Genomic DNA, 12,681 nt, shown 5'->3' with positions numbered 1-12,681 from the left:
GGCTGGCGTACATTTAACTATCGCTCAGCTTGCATGCAGTTATTAAAACTAGATCGAGATATCAATAAATCGAATTTTTTAGATGCTTATTAAAGATCCTGTCGTATGTAATACATATAATCGTATCTGAATAAATACTTATGTAATTAACTTGTAATTATGCGCAGGGAAAATATCTTGATTTTGTAGACGATTTGATTTCTATAATTAAGATATTTGTAAAATATTGCACAGTGACGTAAGAAGATAGAAAGCGTTTATTGAATGTCCCTCTTGGCTATCGCGTGACTCATCTCGCCGCAGAAAAGTGCAAGAGGAAGAAAAGTTTAGCAAGAGAATTCTGACGCCGCGCGCGTATAAGAAGATATCAAAAGAGATACTCTTTCAATCTAATCGGCTCTTATTTCACATAGCGCAGACTCATATTTCAGTCTCGGGGTATAAAGCCAATTCAATCTCTGTAAAATTACCTACGCGGCGTTCCGCAGCCGAGAGGAGACTTTGTAAACGAATTTCCAAGGCGATAATCCCGCGTGATTCATTCCCGAACAATATTTACGATATATCACGGCTTTCATTCGTGTGGCTTACATTATCATACGATAAAGCCGAATTCATCAATGTCGTAATGGAATATCTCGGATAAGAATGCCAGGAATGTTCGTTTTAAATCCGTAATATATTTAATAATTTACATATATTACAATATACATTTACTAGCTAGTAGTTCGAAAATTTCATCGTACAGTGACCTCATTGATTCAATTTCATCTTTAAATTATGAATCTCTTCGATATTCGTGCGTGTTCTCAGAGTAATTTTCTATTGTTTTCTATTCACGATCTTTTAAAATACAGAAATGTCTATTTTTAAAGACGGAAATGTACATTTACTGTGAAATCCGATCTTGCATATTAAAATAAAATTTCTTAAAATAAAAAATTTTCCTTTAAAAACGAACACCGATAAATTAAGAAACGATGCGATTAAAATGACGATGTTCAATTTAATCACAGGAGACGCGAAGAGTTGTATCTTGTTCCCCGCGGGCAGACAAGTTTAAAGGCCATCTACTCGCAACAACGCAACGGCGATAAAGCGCGATTTCCGCGCGTGGCGTTTCTTTTTTTCTCTTTCTCTTTTTTTCTCCATGCACTTCGCTATCGGGAATTATAGAGCGAAAACGAACAAATTCCCCATCATAATTTATGATCCTATCCGGCCACGGTTCGCCGGATAATCCACCGTGCCGGTCGCTTGTCAGCATAACCCCTCTCTCGATCCCCCTTCTAAAAGCTTATACGTGAGCTGAGCATGCGTCCATCGCCAAGAACCATGCAACTCGCGCCTCATAGATATATACAGTTAGTGAAAAAAATTCCATTCTCACGCGTGTTTATGGAGATTATTTCATATTAATTTTCCAGAATGTCTACTTCAATTTCTCTCTCGTTGAATGCGTGCGTTTCGAGCTTTTCTCTTCGTTCGTTCCATGTATTGATTTAATCATGAAAGTAAAAACTTTTTTTTTGGAGAGAGCTTGTTTTCTATATCATATACATATCATCAAATTATATCAAATTGCACATTATTGCAACTGTGCACATATTTTGACGACGAAAAATAGACGTTTGGTTAGATGTTTGAATTTTTAATAAATATTCAAAATTTCGACTTCTCTTTTGTGTGCAAGTTTTTCACGGGAAAATTTTAGGTCATTATCCGATATGCCCGGGGCAAATTACGCTATTATGCGAAGCTACGAGCCGAGTGTGTGCGAAATGTATTCACATTTTTTGAGTTTAAAAACATTCGTGGCGAGTACATCATATATATGTATATATATATATATGCCAGATCGACGAATATGGAAGAAGAGATATCTTTTTCAAAAGTCGCTAAAGACGATAGAGAAAGCACGATTATAAAATTCGATAGGAACGCTTTGAGAAACGCTCAAGCACAGCAAGAGAGCCGTCCAAGTCTGGATGAAATATTCGTAGGAGAGATCGCGCGCATACTCCGACTTTTCTTTTGACGATTACACTTTTCACACAACGTCGGCACTCACGGCCGCGTGCTTACGTATTTATCTTAATGCGATATCCCAACCGGGTTCTGAACCTTCCTCCCTTGTGACGCCTCCGGGGCGAGAAATCGCGAATTCCTTGATGGTACGTCGTCGCATGAATCGCTTTAACCGCAGCCTCAGCGCCGAACTTTTCGTCGTAACTCGCGTTAGCTTTTGCCTTCAGAATGGAACGAGCTTTCCAGCAATTTCTCTCTATCCCGTTTTATCTCTCTCTCTCTCTCTCTCTCATTTTTGCTCCCTTTCATCTCTCTCTTGCGGCCTCTTCCGCCTCCGTGGCTACCTGATTCCACCTCTTTCGTCCTTGCCGAGCCCAAGCTTCGAAGCGAATGAATTTATTCGCGCGAGCGATAGCGGCCGGTGAATCATTTACGCGAATATCGGCCGCCGCCTCTGTTGGATATTATACACGTTTCGCCGCTTTCCGTTTTTCCCCTCTACGCTCCGCTGTCTGTTGATGTTTGACTTGCCCCGGCCAAAGATAGATCTGAATCGAGCCCAATTCCGTTTCACACGAATATCTGCACATATATATCCATAGCTTTTAATGTAATTTAATATAATTTAATATAATTTAATAAGATTTATTATTTGATAATGTCGTCGGTTCATGAATATTTCCTTTTAAATATAATTTGGCTGTCGCCTTTTATACGATCCGATGTCTTCTCTTTAGATGCCCTCATTTACCAAATTGAAATAGTCTGAATTATATAAATTTATTCATCCAGGAATTAATAATCACAGATAAAATAAATGATTGATATCACGAATAAATTTCTCCGATTTAATCAATGTTAAATCGGTGATTCTACTTATTGACTTTTAACGTTTGTGTCACGCACGCACGGTAATTTATCAAAAAAAACAAAAAGACACATATAAATATAAGCAGATAATTTTAGTCCCATCAATGCACGATGTAAAAAATAATATTTAAGTACATAAAAAAAAATAATTCACACACGTAACGCGCTCAAAGTCAGTGCGAATATCACACACATCGAATATTAAAACAAAAGAAAATATGTATAAGATATGACCGCGAGGGATTTAGGATTCATATTCTGGTATCGGTGCAATCCCGCGGCGACACTTCGGTAAATCTGATAAACTCACCTAATTTGAATATCCGGCCGCATTATCAAAACGCGATATCGGCCGCGGCCGCGCGCAAACGTGTACGCGTATATCGGAACGCGCTTTTAATGCATATAGATTAGATCAATTTATAATAAGCCGGTTTTACAGTGTCCTCTTACTCCACTGGAGTGGAGCCGCCCGAACGCACATGTCGCTAAATTTCTATTTATATTTTGCGTTTATTGCTATAATGCCGCGGTATTATCGATATTTATTGGTCGCGCGGGTCGAACACACGTGCTTACAATATTCACGCGAGGATATCAATAATTTCCCGGGGAGTGCGCGTGCTGAGCGCGCGCGCCTATCCGATCGCTGATAAAATGTTTATAAAAGCACTCTTTTCTCTCTGGCGGTATAATAAAATACTGAAACGTTATGTAAAATGCGGCGGGGCTTATCGAGAAAATATTTTAACGATAAATGAATTCTTTGACGATGTCAAGATCGATGTTTTCAAAGTTTAATTCTCAATTAATTTTGCGCGTAATATTTGTCTTAATAAAAAAGTTTTATTTGAGTCTTAATTGCTAAGAAATTTCATTTTAAGAAATGAGAAATTTGCAATTAACGTGATTTCTTTACAGATATTTTATCAAAAGTTACAGTAATAGGGGTGCGCGTTCTATCCAAATTCTGGTTTTGGATTCATTTCAATCCGATGATTTTATAAAGATATAATTGAAAAAACATATTCTCTTACGAGACTCGACGAGAGCAGAGAAGTTTTTAATTACATCTTGTAAAATTCTTTCTCTCATTCGCTTCTTTGTTGCTTGTATTTCTATGCCGTTATTGTATCACGTGACAGTCTCATCTCCTTGGCGCGCTGTGTTTTATCTCTTTATCCCTCTCGCAATATAGAATCAGCGCGATGTTCCTGGAGCAGTTCGCGGTATTCCAATTTCCAGGGATAATGTATCTTCCCAGTTGGCTCTGGCCTTCTCACGGACAAGAACCGGGGGGCTTGCCAACTGGAAGTTCATTAACGAAGTGAATTACCGTATCCGTTACTTTTATCGTGCCACTGCAAACGTATAATACAACCCTCCGACCCACACGAAATCGTTCCTGGCGATATTTGGCTCCGTACACGGTTTCCGCGACTAACGGTGACAAACAGAATTCGGGAACGTATACCTCCATGGACCGAGCGGAATGCCGGAGGAAAGCAAGCACGAATGTGACTTCTCCAAATGAGGATACTTTGGAGTATATATCTTGCGCGGATATTATTTTGCATATTAATTTCTAGTAGTTTTTCTATTTCTACAACTTCTACAATTTCATGTTCCACTAAAAAAAAAAAAAAAAGATATTTTTTTTTATAATGTCGCATAATTTTTGCATTTAAATAAAAATATGATTATTGGAAAGAAAATAGAAGAGGCAATAAAGATTAAATTTTTGCGTGATGTAATAAATATCTTGACAGTGATCGGAATAATTTGTGTAAAATGTAGAAAAAATGTCAGCCTCTTATAAGAATGGCCGTAATTTATCTCTGATTGTTTCACGATAAAAGACTGAGAGCCATGCACATAACTAACGTTATAATTACAAGAGTCATCGATGTTGTTTTTTTTTTTATAGAATGATTTGCAGCTTATTGCGAGAATTTACGCTATTAATGCCTTCGCGGGGTTTAAATCCGCACGTATAATTGTGATAATAGAGCCGCCGACCATACGTTACGTACACGCACGTCACATATGGTAGGTGGATACGCACAACTAAACTGTTATTTTTTAATTTATGCCCTCAATTTACTAGCTCAACGAAGCTCGGCGCGGACGCCGGAATAATTAATGTTAACCCGGTATGTCGGTTCCATGAAATTATCTACCCGATAATTTTTGTTAAAACCCACCATTAAACTATGCGTACACGTTGGTATAATCGCCGTTGCTCACGCACGTGCGCCCTCTCATTTTCCATCCCTCTATCGCACGTAATGGGGCCCATTTTCACACATCTTGTCTATTACCCCGCGCTACTACTAATTTTCCCCTCTTTATCGATAAATTCCCTTCCGTACCGTTGTTACACAATTATTTCATTTGCAGTTAATTAAACGACGTTAAGCATTTAACGTATTTTTGTACAACACATTGCAGGCGCAGTATCGCCGATCTTACGTTATTCAGGCATACATTATAATCGGCTTTTCTCTCTTCGAGATATCCACTCGCTATAAAACACTAAGACTTTTTAAGCCAATAGTAACTCGGTAATTGATGGTATTATTTATAACGAGCCGTCAGACCGCGCGCGCGCTCGCGCGTTTGTGAAAAAGAGAGATCTCGAGGCTCTTTATAAAATATATTTTACGTACCGAGAGAGAGAGAGAGAGAGAGGATTTCGGCTGACCGGCTGGGCGGACGTCTATATAGCGGGCGATAAATTACGGTGAACCTCATTGTTCTCGTAAACCGCATCTCTCAGCGCGCCGGATCGCGGCCGGCAGGAGAGAGCAGGTGTTTCTCTTCCTCAAGATCGACGTACGGAGTAAAAAAAGAAAGAAAATGGGAGAAAGCATCATCCCCGGGACTCCGAGTAACTATCCCGGGATATGTAAGTGTCCGTACCCTTTCTCGTTCTCCTCGGGGGCACTCGCCACCACCCGAAACAATGGGCCTATATATCGTGCGGCACATGCGTGCGAAATCGTATTAATTTATCGCGAGGCAATTACAAGGAGCCATATATTAAGCAGTCGGAATACGAACCCGCGGGCCTGGCAGAGTTGCGAACTGCAGAGAAAGAGAGAGAGAGAGAGAGAAAGCCAACGGAAAGAAGAAGAGATTATCAGGATAAGAGAGATAGAAATAGAACGATCAGAAAGGATCGAGGACGATGGAAACGCGTGCGAGGGAAACGAGCGACCCCCAAGTTTATTTCGATTCGCGGGGGTGCCTGCAGCGACAATGCTGTTCACCCTTTTCTCGCTTTCGAGACCTTGGACCCGATGGCAACCGAAACACACTGTGTTTCCCCTCCTCGTTTCGCTCAGAAATTTCCTCGCAGGTCGTCGTTTCCGATAATTATACATCCTTCTTAATTAATTTGGTTATTTAAGAGACCCGATTATACATCTTTATTTCGTCTCGAGCGTGGAAACTTACTTGTTAGTGACAATCCGTGCAAGCGTGTTTTCCGATAAGCCATAACGATTTTTGTTTTCTCGTTCGCGTTTTACGTACCATCGATGTCCCGGCCGAATCCCTTTCGCTCTCTCCCTTTTAGTCGGGCTTTAGTTGGATTAAAAAAAAAACCAACGGCGGGACTATTCGTTAAAGTCTATTTGAATGATAGAGATGCGCGAGCGTCCCCCGACTTTAGTTTTTAATAAAAGCAAACTCGTAGGCGCACATATGTGCATACCCGTGACGAGCCCCCGTATATGACTGCGAAAAACTCCGCAACGCGTTCCTCGCCGCGCGTTCTATAAAAACGAAATTCACGCCCTACAAGCAAAATATTTGCTCTCCATCCCACCGCCATTTTCGGCCGCATACTGCAAGCTGGAAATTGCCAAATATGTATTCATTTTTTTCCGGGTATCGTAGCATATGGGCGATACACCGCGATGATGAAGCGTGAGAGAATTTACACTGCTTGTCCACGTTACCTGTTACAGGATATACACCTATCGGCAACAATACACCGGGACTGCCGCAATCTGTGTGCGCTTTGCTATTAAAAAAGATTGCGTGAAAACGCAACGCTGTTATAGCGGGGGTGAGTATCACCCAATTCCTCATAAAATAAACTCCGCAAAATCGCGTGACACGTATTTGTAAAATCGCGAAATGTTTTTCACGCACACACTTCCTTTTATGTTAGTATACAACAGTGGGCGCTATTTAAGAGATGCTTTACAAAAAGCAGCATTAATATAATGTCTGAAAAAAAAATGTAATCTAATATTCTTGCATAAGAATATTATAATATTGTTCTTATGTGAAAGAGACGAGAAGTATGAAAGTTCCCGTATATTTACAGAAAAATGAGCAAATTATTTGCAAGCAAAGAAAAGCAGCTTACCAATTTGAGAAGCGTAGTACCAATAGATTAAGAGCCTTTATCACGAAATATCTGCGTGATTTCCCGTACGATGAGAAAACATGACGTTCGAGAAATTCCGAAATGATACTAGACGACCGGTCAACTTCGTATCGAGGTCGGCGTGTAAGATTCCAGGTACCTAAATATACAAGATGGAAATATACAGTTCTGGTTTTCCCGCGGGAATCTCTTGTAATAGAATTGGACTTTGGACGCGATCTTGTTCTGTACGTAAATGGGGATAACGGGGAGCGTAGGACGTTACGATTGCGCGGAAGAAATGCAAAGACGTTCGCGACAGTGTAAATTGGTGCGCATTGTCGTTACAATTGAAAGTTTTTACATTGTGTCTCCGCATTTTGTAGCCAAAGAAGACGACGCGGAACCTGCTTCGAACACGCTCGTAAAACACGAGGATTTTCTCGAAAATATTTTGTTTACGAATTTGCATTATCCGACTTATCGACGAGTTCGTAATGAATGTTGTGTGATAGGAACATTTTATATCTCGGAAATGAAATGCTGCAGCATTTCTTATTTTTTTTTTTTATTACAGATTGCAGTATTTCTTCTCTCGTGCAATACTCGTGACGCCATCTCTTGAAATACATCAGCACCATTTTATCGGCGTTGCTTTATCTCTTATATATTTCATTTTTGTTGTTGTTCTTGCTTTTATTATTATTATTATTATGTCTCGAGCGTGGAAACTTACTTGTTAGTGACAATCCGTGCAAGCGTGTTTTCCGATAAGCCATAGCGAATTTTGTTTTCTCGTTCGCGTTTTACGTACCATCGATGTCCCGGCCGAATCTCTTTCGCTCTCTCCCTTTTAGTCGGGCTTTAGTTGGATTAAAAAAAAAACCAACGGCGGGACTATTCGTTAAAGTCTATTTGAATGATAGAGATGCGCGAGCGTCCCCCGACTTTAGTTTTTAATAAAAGCAAACTCGTAGGCGCACATATGTGCATACCCGTGACGAGCCCCCGTATATGACTGCGAAAAACTCCGCAACGCGTTCCTCGCCGCGCGTTCTATAAAAACGAAATTCACGCCCTACAAGCAAAATATTTGCTCTCCATCCCACCGCCATTTTCGGCCGCATACTGCAAGCTGGAAATTGCCAAATATGTATTCATTTTTTTCCGGGTATCGTAGCATATGGGCGATACACCGCGATGATGAAGCGTGAGAGAATTTACACTGCTTGTCCACGTTACCTGTTACAGGATATACACCTATCGGCAACAATACACCGGGACTGCCGCAATCTGTGTGCGCTTTGCTATTAAAAAAGATTGCGTGAAAACGCAACGCTGTTATAGCGGGGGTGAGTATCACCCAATTCCTCATAAAATAAACTCCGCAAAATCGCGTGACACGTATTTGTAAAATCGCGAAATGTTTTTCACGCACACACTTCCTTTTATGTTAGTATACAACAGTGGGCGCTATTTAAGAGATGCTTTACAAAAAGCAGCATTAATATAATGTCTGAAAAAAAAATGTAATCTAATATTCTTGCATAAGAATATTATAATATTGTTCTTATGTGAAAGAGACGAGAAGTATGAAAGTTCCCGTATATTTACAGAAAAATGAGCAAATTATTTGCAAGCAAAGAAAAGCAGCTTACCAATTTGAGAAGCGTAGTACCAATAGATTAAGAGCCTTTATCACGAAATATCTGCGTGATTTCCCGTACGATGAGAAAACATGACGTTCGAGAAATTCCGAAATGATACTAGACGACCGGTCAACTTCGTATCGAGGTCGGCGTGTAAGATTCCAGGTACCTAAATATACAAGATGGAAATATACAGTTCTGGTTCTCCCGCGGGAATCTCTCGTAATAGAATTGGACTTTGGACGCGATCTTGTTCTGTACGTAAATGGGGATAACGGGGAGCGTAGGACGTTACGATTGCGCGGAAGAAATGCAAAGACGTTCGCGACAGTGTAAATTGGTGCGCATTGTCGTTACAATTGAAAGTTTTTACATTGTGTCTCCGCATTTTGTAGCCAAAGAAGACGACGCGGAACCTGCTTCGAACACGCTCGTAAAACACGAGGATTTTCTCGAAAATATTTTGTTTACGAATTTGCATTATCCGACTTATCGACGAGTTCGTAATGAATGTTGTGTGATAGGAACATTTTATATCTCGGAAATGAAATGCTGCAGCATTTCTTATTTTTTTTTTTTATTACAGATTGCAGTATTTCTTCTCTCGTGCAATACTCGTGACGCCATCTCTTGAAATACATCAGCACCATTTTATCGGCGTTGCTTTATCTCTTATATATTTCATTTTTGTTGTTGTTCTTGCTTTTATTATTATTATTATTATTATTATTATTATTATTATAGCGTGAAATACATGTTTGTTCATTACGACAATCAAAAATCGTATTGTCTTCGTCATTGATCTATCGCGCTGATTCATCTGGGGGTTCGTCGACGCGAGCGCGGTGCGGCAAAGAATAAAAATCAGAAAGGGGGATCGTTAAATTTGTTTCGTAATTTGATTGAATGTTCAATCAGCGTTTCGCTAATTGCTTTGATCACTCAATGTGATTCAATGCAATGAAACATGTGTAATCTATAGACTTTGGCAACGAAGCCGAGAATGCAGGTGGAACTATAACGTACAATAGTGTATTATCGGGAAAATCGTATAGAGCATTATATACGTTGTATCAATACGCTAATGCATTACTTTCACGATAAGAAATGAATCGCAAGTATGTGACAATAAAGATTATTCGCATACAAAAAAAAAAGTTTGATGTATGTAAATAAATAAATAAAATAATATACAAATGTAAATAAAATGTAAGTTTTTTAAGAATTTTATTAATATCTATTATTTTATAAGCTCAAGTAGCGGAAAATGAATAAGAAAAGACTCAAATTCTTGAGGAAAATTGATTTGCGATGAGATATATATATTGTATACACTCGAATACGAGAGACCTCGAAGTACCTTACATTGTAACGTATGGCGAAGCGTTTACTTATTTATTCGAGTAAAGTATCGGGTATCGCGAACGTATCGGAGGATGAACTAAGCGGCTTTACGCGCCGTAGTCCGTAGCAGACTCGGGAAAAGAACTGGAAACGATTGAAAGTACCAAGTTCATTTATATCTATCGCGACTAGACGGGGCAACTTTGGCTAAAGTACGTGTTCAGAGGAGAGTACGTGGAGAAGGGGAGGATTTAAGGAACGGCGAGGGGGGAAAATGGTCGCGGATGTGTGGACCACGTCCACAACTTTGATTCTCTCCTCGTTCTCTCCTATCGCGGAGGACAGACGAGAGAGACAAAAGTGATCGTGTTAGAGAAGGAGGGAGCGGAAGAAGAGAAAAAAGAAAAGAAGCAGAACAAGAAGGGAAGAAAGACGTCTAGCTGGGGCGGATGTGAGGGCGTGCTTCGTTCCTACATCCATTTGTCTCGTTATAGTTTACCGATACAACGGATGAAATGAGCCGAGTGGACTGGCATCGTCCACTCTCGAGAGAGTGCGCGCGATGACACTTTAAAACCACTTTAAAACTTGGAGACCGGATTCGCACGTGCACGTGGAACGGGGGGAACGGGGATAGCCGCTTGCACGCCGGAAAGGCGAAAGCAAGAGACCGTCCTCTTCCAGTGTTGGAAATTTATTGGGAAATAATGGAGCGCGTTTGCTCTCCGTAAGTCGCAGGCATCGCTTATTTTCTTTCTCACTCTCTTTCTCTCTCTCTCTCTCTTTCTCTCTCTGAGACGGAATTTGCTTCGGGACGTAAGAAAGAGAAGAGAGAGAGACCATACCTCCCCTTTTATATATCCTTTATACCGGACAATCCTTTGAAGTCTAAATTGACCGTTCCTCGGTCGGCAACCATTACCAAGATCTTTTCTCTTGCCCTCTTATTTTTCTTCTTGCCGGAACTTCCTCCTGTCTTCCGGGCGTCCCTTGCGTCTTTAAAGCGTTGCTTGGTCTCGCTCCTCTTAACGACTGTCAAAGGATCGTTGTTGAAAATTGTCGATGCTGCTTGGTAGTTTATGTAGGAATGAATTGTGCAAGAGAAATTCATGTTTTTTTTTTTAATTTGCTGATTTTCTAATCACAAAATAATTGTATGTATTTTAAAATAACAAATATCTGTTTTTATCCTAGTTAAATATTAAATCTTCCCTTTTCAGTAAAACTTAGTTAATCCTGGATGCTTTTAGTTGTACCAAAAACCAATTATTATATGTCTCTGATATATATACGCGATTGTGGAGCGAAGTTTAGAACAGTTGCAAAGTCGCAACGTCGTAATTGCAACCGAAATGGCAATCGACAATACGGCTGCGGTTAATTAGAGAAATACAAACGAGCTTTATTGCTGATCTTCAATGGTAGAGGGACACAACAATTCCAAAGTAATTACAAGTTGCATTACCCACCACAATGAACGCTTTACAATGGTATTATAACGGCTATTTTCGTCACTATTTTGTGCCTTGTTAGAAAATGCAATTGCGATAAAAGAATTTGATCATAATATTTTATATATGCAATTATATTATTTTATATTATTTATATTAAATGCATTACCTTATATGCATTGACTTTTTATAATTTTTGCAATTGTCATCTATTGTTTCTTTTCTGTTCGCACCTTGATACTAATTACTTGATATGCAATTTTTATATTCAAGAATAAAAATTCCCTAAGAAATAATGCGTACTTTTTATGGAAAGTACATTATTATGCGTTTACTGCATTCAGTCTTGATACATATCTCGGCAAAATCTTTCTACATATAATTATTTTCTCACATATTACAATTCTAAATAATCTCTATAAAAAAAACTTTCAAAAAAGAAAATAAAAATCACATAAAGTATATAAAAAATATTCAATCTAGCGTGCAATCAATAAAAAAATAAAAAGCTCTTAGATACTATTAAAATATTGGCTCTTCCCAAATAGATATAAGATCAATGAAACTAACTCGTACCATATGTCAATACGCAAATAAAAAATGTATTATATTGAAATGTTCGACGAATCGAGATACGTTCATTTCTACTTTCTATAATTTATAGAAAATATATTTAATTTACTTCCTGTAGAAATTATTCTGTAATCTTAACAGAGAAAAGATTACTTAACTAAATAAGCTCTGATATTAAAAATTGCTAATTCCTAAAATATCTTTGGATGGGAAAAGATCGATTCTGAAAGAGCAATTAATAATCAAATCAGTAAGGAAAATAAGATGCAAAATAAATTAATTGAACATTGCAATATAACATTTCTTTTTCATAGATTTTTTATTAATTTCTGAGATATCATAGTCAAAAGTATATAACCGACATAAAAATTCCGAAATAAAGAGA

This window comes from Formica exsecta, unplaced genomic scaffold (genome assembly GCF_003651465.1).
Source record: "Formica exsecta isolate Colony F162 unplaced genomic scaffold, ASM365146v1 scaffold11, whole genome shotgun sequence".
NCBI lineage: Eukaryota > Metazoa > Arthropoda > Insecta > Hymenoptera > Formicidae > Formica > Formica exsecta.
Note: the sequence above shows the minus strand (reverse complement) of the source record.